The following is a 7,469-nucleotide window of genomic DNA, read 5'->3' on the forward strand; positions in this document are numbered from 1 at the left end:
AAAAGAAAAACCTCATAAGCATTAAGAACTAGCCTAAAATTCCACCCAAAACAAAGTTAAATTATAAAGAGAGAGCCCTCTCTCGACTTATGTTCGCTACAACTCGAGTCTAAGAGATTAGGTTTGTGGTTACCTTGGATTATTCCTTCTTTTCACAACTTCTAGGGAAGAGTTCTGAGTGATAACATAGTGGCGAAAATACTGGGGAAATCAAACCCTCAGTCTTAATAAACCTTTGAGAAATTTCAAATTTTTATTTCAAGCCTCTTAAAGTGTTTATCAGAAGTTATTTATAAAAATTCATAAAAAAGAAAATAATCAGAAAAATCTTGAAACCTGGCTTCAAGGAGAACTCACTATACAAGGGCTAACCCAAATCCAAATCCTCCCACTGTATTTGACAATCCCAACCTAATTTCGAGAATAGCTAGAAGAGAGGAAAGTTCAGTAAGCCCAAGACCTTTAATTAAAGCCAATTCTTGCCCTGATGAGTGATTGTTTTTAGAGGACCTCCCCTTTGACAAGTTTTTTGACCTTTCCCTATTTAGAACCAGGTTTGAGAGTGCACTTGATGACATAGTTCTAGATCTAGAATTTACAACCGAACTTGAAGTCCAAAGGGCAAACTTATAAATCAATCAGTACCTTCTAAATTCCCCTCAGTCATCCCTTACTACTGTTAGGATCCCTAAAATTTCTGAAATAGCTTCAACTTCCTCTATGTCACCATCATTCCCTCACATTTCTGAAGTTCATTCGACACCTTAATTCATACCTTCACTTCCCTATCAGCCTATCAGTACTCAACATCCCCCTGTTACCCCAACTCCTATTCTTATTCTTACCCCACTCAGAGCTATGGCAAACAAATATGCCCCTCTTGTGATGCCTGCCCCTTATGGTGCCATGCCACAAGACTACCAGAGTCAAATTGTCCTATTTGATGGCACTAGATCTTACACAGCATAGCAACACACAAGGAAAATGATAGATTATTTCGAACTACATGAAATTGACATAGGAGATGTCCAAATGAGGATTTTTGCCCAAACTCTAGCTGGAGAAGTGAGAACATGGTTTAGAGTGTTGAAAATAATACTGAGAGGGGGGGGTGAATCAGTATTATCAAGCAATTTAATAAATCTTCCTTATTTGATCTTGAATTATTTTTGCATGTCAGTACCATAAAATAATGAGCATGAAAAACAGATAATCACACCAAAGAACACAAGATGTAAGGTGGAAACCCAATGTGGGTGAAAACCACCTGCTGCAATATGTCTCTATCTTCTTTCAATTTAGAAACTTCTTTTACAATGATTTTGTACTGGTGCAGTCCTTTACCAGTACGCAGGCTGCAACCTGCAGAGAGCTACAACTCTCTCTCTTTCTCGTTTTCCAGTCTACTCCTGGAAGGGAGCTACAACCCCCTACTTCCTTTCATAAAGCATCAGATGATCAACAAGTACATAACAGATATAGACCACTACAGATATCAGATCAGTAATAACAGAGACAACCCAGAACACCTTATCAACAGAGAAATTCAGTCAACAGAACAAAGACGCAGTTTTTCTTTCTGTGGCCTGCGACCAGACGCCGTTAACTTTCTGCTACTCTGCGTCCACACGCAGATATCCTTCTGCTCCGCTGCGTGCCCACGCACTGTTCCTGTGACTGCTCTGCGTTCTGTTGCTTCGGGGACGCACCCAAAGATACTATCGCGCCGCGTCTTTCGCTACAGAGACGCACCTGAAAACATTATCGCGCCGCGTCCTTCTGCTTCAGAGACGCACCTGAACCTTGATCGCCCTGCGTCCCCACGCAGGTCTCTTTCTACTATACTGCGTCTCGGCGCACTTACCCTTTACAGTATCAGCGTCCCGGCGCACTTGCCCTTTACAGTATCAGCGTCCCGGCGCACTTTCCCTTCACTGAACCTGCGACCCTTCAGATGTAAATGATATGAAGACTTCAGAACAGACCCAAACAGTCAGATCTACAGATCTGATCATGCGCCATAGAGATCACAGTCCATTAGAAGATTCGCCCTCTTAGATCTGGACTAGATCTCACCAAATAAGATATTCAACCCAAGACACTTGCTGAATCCAAATGAACTCCTTTGCTTTATATAGGCAAGCTCCTCCCCAAAACATGGAACAATACCACGAGCCGACACCAGAGAAACACAAAACCATCGGCTAGATACCACACAAGAAACCCCCACGTGCTTTTCTCTGCCTTGAAATGTGTGCACTGGGAAGACGCACCCCCTGAACGGCTGGCCGGCGTCCCTGGACGCGGGTTCTGCATGGTATACCTGCGGGGACGCACTTTCTGAACCGATTGCCTGCGTCCTTCTTAATTTTCAACAAACTGAGAGTCTTACCACTGGAGTTGCCATCAAGTACAACATCTGTAACATACAGTCATACCAGAAAACATAATGCCAACAATCTCCCCCTTTGGACTTGATGGCAACCTCACAAACTTCAGCTTCATTCTCCCCCTTTGACATCAAGGGCAAAGGGTATGCTCCCCCTAAGCTCATGCTCCCCCTGAATATGAACCAGATCTGCAGCAATGCACCACCATGAAAGAGATAGAGACATATTGCAGCTATTTCCAAGATCTCCTTCTCCATAATGCCAACAATGCATTATGTGCTCCCCCTGAGCCTGTACCACCAATAAGAAGAAGTTCAACAAGATGATGCATCAACAACCCCCAGCTTTTGCCTGAGGTATTCAAACGTGTCCCTGGGCAATGGTTTGGTAAGAATATCAGCAACTTGTTCCTTGGAAGGAACATACTCCAACTTGACTTTCTGTTCAAGCACTTGTTCCCGGAGAAAATGGTACTTGATTGGTATGTGCTTGGTTTTTGAATGCATAACCAGATTTTTTGAGATGCTGATTGCACTTGTGTTATCACATAAGATGGGGATAGGTGGTGTACAAGTGATTTGAAAATCCTGCAAAGTCTACATCATCCAAAGGAGTTGAGTGCAACAAGATGCAGCAGCAACATATTCTGCTTCAGTTGTAGACAAGGCAATCGAACTCTGTTTCTTGCTGAACCAAGATACCAGTCTGGAACCCATAAAGAACGCACCACCACTTGTGCTTTTCCTGTCATCCACGCTTCCGGCCCAATCTGCATCTGTATAAGCATGAAGAGTAAGATCTGTATCTCTAGGATACCATAAGCCATAATTTTGAGTCCCTTGAAGATATTTGAAAATTCTCTTTACTGCCTGAAGATGAGTCTCCTTCGGATTTGCCTGAAATCTTCCAACTATTCCAACTGCATGCATGATGTCCGGTCAGGTACCTGTCAAATATAGTAGACTTCCAATCATAGATGTGTAGGTTGGTTGATGTACTGCTGCAGATTCATCATTTGCACTGAGACTACATCCTGTGACCATGGGTGTACATACTGGTTTTGCATCTTCCATGCCATATTTCTTCAAAATCTGCTTGAGATACTTGGTTTGAGATAAAAAGATTCCTCCTTTCTTTTGTTGGATTTGCAAACCAAGGAAATATGTCAGTTCTCCTAGCAAGGACATTTCAAATTCTTTCTGCATGACCGAGGCAAAGCTTTGACTCATAGCTTCTTCATTGCTGCCAAAAATAATGTCATCTACATACACAACAAGTATTAGTAATTTGTCATTTTCAATTTTTATATACAGATTGCTATCTGCTGAACCTTTTGAGAAGCCTTGTTGATGAAGATATTTGTCCAACCGGTAGTACCAAGCCCTTGGAGCTTGTTTGAGACCATAGAGAGCCTTTTTCAATCGGCATACAAGATTTGGATCATTTCCAAGAATGAACCCATCTGGCTGTTCAATGTACACTTCTTCTTCCAAGTCTCCATTCAGAAAGGTTGATTTCACATCCATTTGAAATACTTTGAAGTTTTGAAAACTTGAGAGAGCAAGGAACATTCGGATGGCCTCAAGTCTTGCAACAGGAGCAAAAGTTTCTTCAAAGTCTATTCCTTCTTGCTGCGCATACCCTTTACAAACAACTCTGGCTTTGTTTCTAATTACTTCTCCATTTTCATTCAATTTATTTTTGAAGACCCATTTTGTTCCGATAACATTCTTATCCTTTGGTCTAGGAACCAGCTCCCAAGTGTTGTTCTTTTCGATTTGCTCAAGTTCTTCATCCATTGCTTTCACCCAACATTCATCTTTGCAGGCTTCTTTCACATTTTGTGGTTCAGTAGAGGAGAGTAATGCCAAATAGCTTGAAGCTTCTGCAACTGTTCTTCTTGTTTGTACACCTGCTTCTTTCTGCCCCACAATCTGAGATTCTGGATGATTCTTCTGAACATATCTGGATGGAGTTTTCTCTTCTATTCTTGTCTGCTCCTCTGGTTCTTCTTGAGGTTCTCCTTGGGGTTCTTCTTCTTCATCATTCTGTCTTTGAGGGTAGCCTTCATCTTCTTCTATATCTTCATGATGTACTTGCCTAGGAATATATCCCTTCTCATCAACCACTACATCAATGCTGTCAACAATTCTGCCAAGTCTTTTATTGTAGCATTTGTATGCTTTGCTATGTGGAGAATAGCCAAGAAGAATGCCTTCATCTGCTCTAGGTTCAAGTTTGCCAAGCTGCTCATCAGTATTCTTGATATAGCATTTGCTCCCAAAGATTTTGAAGTGCTTTACCGAAGGAGTTTTACCACTCCAGAGCTCATGAGGAGTTTGAGTGCTGTTCACCCGGACATTTGTCTTGTTGAGAATAATAACCGCAGCATGTGCAGCTTCACCCCAGAAAGTTGCGGGAGTTCCTGATTCATCAAGCATAGCACGAGCCATTTGTTGGATTGTTCTGTTCATTCTTTCAACAACTCCATTTTGCTGAGGAGTTCTAGCTGTAGAGAATTCTCTCCTTATCCCATGTTCATCACAGAAATCAAAAAATTCATTTGAAGTAAATTCCCCACCTCTGTCGGATCTGAGGCACTTAATTTTGTGACCTGATTCATTTTCAACCAAGGCTTTGAAGGTCTTGAATTTTTCGAATGCTTCATCTTTGTGCTTCATAAGTCCTAACCAGACAAACCTGGAGAAATCGTCAATAAATAATATCAAGTATTCCTCTCCTCTAGGTGTTCTTTTCCTAAATGGGCCACATGTATCTGTATGTACTAGCTCAAGAGGCATGCTAGCTGATCCCTCTTTCTCTGGAAAGTTAGTTCTGGTTTGTTTTCCAAACTGACATGATCTGCATATGGTGTTGTCAGGAATTTTGATATCTGGAAGATCGCGAACTGCCTGATATTTGCATGCTTTCCTTATTTGTGAGAAGCTTAGATGTCCCAACCTTCGATGCCATAACCAGTGCTCTTCATCCTTGCTAAGATAGCATTGTTGTTCTCCTTCTTCAAATATGTACAGATTATTTGGAGTTCTTTTGCCTTTGAGTACTGTTTTACCTGTATCAAGATCACGAACAAGACATCCATTCGATCTGAAAATAACCTCGGTTTTTTGATCACACATCTGGCTGACACTTAGTAGATTATGCTTCAATCCATCAACATACAAAACATTTCCAGCCTTGACCTTTTCTTTCAAAGGAGCAATACCTTTTCCTTTTACAGTTGCAGGAGTATCATTTCCAAAAGAAACTTTCTTTCCCTTTTCTAAAGTAGAATAAGATTCAAGTTTTTCTTTATCACCTGTCATATGTTTCGAACATCCACTGTCAATGTACCATAGATTTTCCTGTCCTTTTGCATAAAATGCTATCCCACATCTTTCTGTTTGAGGTTCCTTTATTCTCCATGTTTTGGTGCTTGTGGCTTGTTCCTTTTTCTCCTGAAACCTGCTCCTGCATTCAGAGTCTTCATGACCAAAATTATTGCAAATAGAACATTCAACTTCATTTTCAAGAACCGAAAAGTTGTTATAGGTCCTCTTTGTAATCCCTGTCATACTTCTTTGTTTTTGAGCTTCCCTAGTCATGATTGTTTTATATGCAACACATTGAGCTGCTTTGTGACCAAAGTTATGGCAAGAAAAGCATTGTCCATTGAAGAAGCTTCTGCGGTTATTGAATCTACCAGCCAACTGATTGTAATTTCTATTTTCATCTATTCTTGAACCAAACTGAGAAGATTTTACCTGTGGCTGGTTGTAGCTTTTGTTCACCCTTAGGATGGATTGTCCCTGATAGTTTCTGTTTGTAATTCGTCCCTGCTTTACCTGATTATCTTCATTGTTCTTCTGCTCATTTCTTCTTGCTACATCAAGATAACTTTTTGAGGTGGATGCTTGAGAGGTTTCTCCATTATAGCCCAAACCTGTCTTGTTTAGAGGAGACCGCTGCACATTGATAATCTCATCCAAAGTTTCAGATCCTTTGACAAACTTAAGATTAATAGCTTTTGTTTTCTCAATTTCTTTTCTGAGACCAACAATTTCACCTTCTAGTTTTTCAAGATGTTTTTCATTTTCATCAATTTGAAATTGCAAAGTATCAATGATCACATTCTTTTCTTCTATGCATCTCTTGAGTCTAGTAATTTCATCATAGAGATTATCCACATCTACAGCATCCTCATAATCATCATCTTCAAATGCCATTAACAACTTATATTTATTACCTTGTTCATCTCCTTCATAGCTAGTGATCATTTTGTCCCATATCTCTTTTGCTGATTTGAAGTGCATGACCTTCATGAATTCTGTTTGGGATATACTTCCTAATAGAGTACTGACTGCTTTTGCATTTGTTTCATACTGCTTTTTCTCAGCTGGATCTGTAGGAGTAGCTGAAGGAAAAGCATAGCCTGTTTCTACAATGTTCCAAACTTCTGTACCAAGAGATTGAAGATATGCAGTAACTCTTACCTTCCAATAATTGAAATTTGTCCCATCGAAAATAGGTGGCCTGATTGATGCTTCTTTCTCGTAGTTGCTCATGATGAACGATCTACCTTCAAGCGATCAAGCTTCTCTGAAGGACCTGCTCTGATACCAATTGTTGAAAATAATACTGAGAGGGGGGGGTGAATCAGTATTATCAAGCAATTTAATAAATCTTCCTTATTTGATCTTGAATTATTTTTGCATGTCAGTACCATAAAATAATGAGCATGAAAAACAGATAATCACACCAAAGAACACAAGATGTAAGGTGGAAACCCAATGTGGGTGAAAACCACCTGCTGCAATATGTCTCTATCTTCTTTCAATTTAGAAACTTCTTTTACAATGATTTTGTACTGGTGCAGTCCTTTACCAGTACGCAGGCTGCAACCTGCAGAGAGCTACAACTCTCTCTCTTTCTCGTTTTCCAGTCTACTCCTGGAAGGGAGCTACAACCCCCTACTTCCTTTCATAAAGCATCAGATGATCAACAAGTACATAACAGATATAGACCACTACAGATATCAGATCAGTAATAACAGAGACAACCCAGAACACCTTATCAACA

Source organism: Pinus tabuliformis, chromosome Q (assembly GCF_031772625.1).
Source record: "Pinus tabuliformis cultivar Carrire ecotype Pingquan chromosome Q, CPIR1, whole genome shotgun sequence".
Lineage (NCBI taxonomy): Eukaryota > Viridiplantae > Streptophyta > Pinopsida > Pinales > Pinaceae > Pinus > Pinus tabuliformis.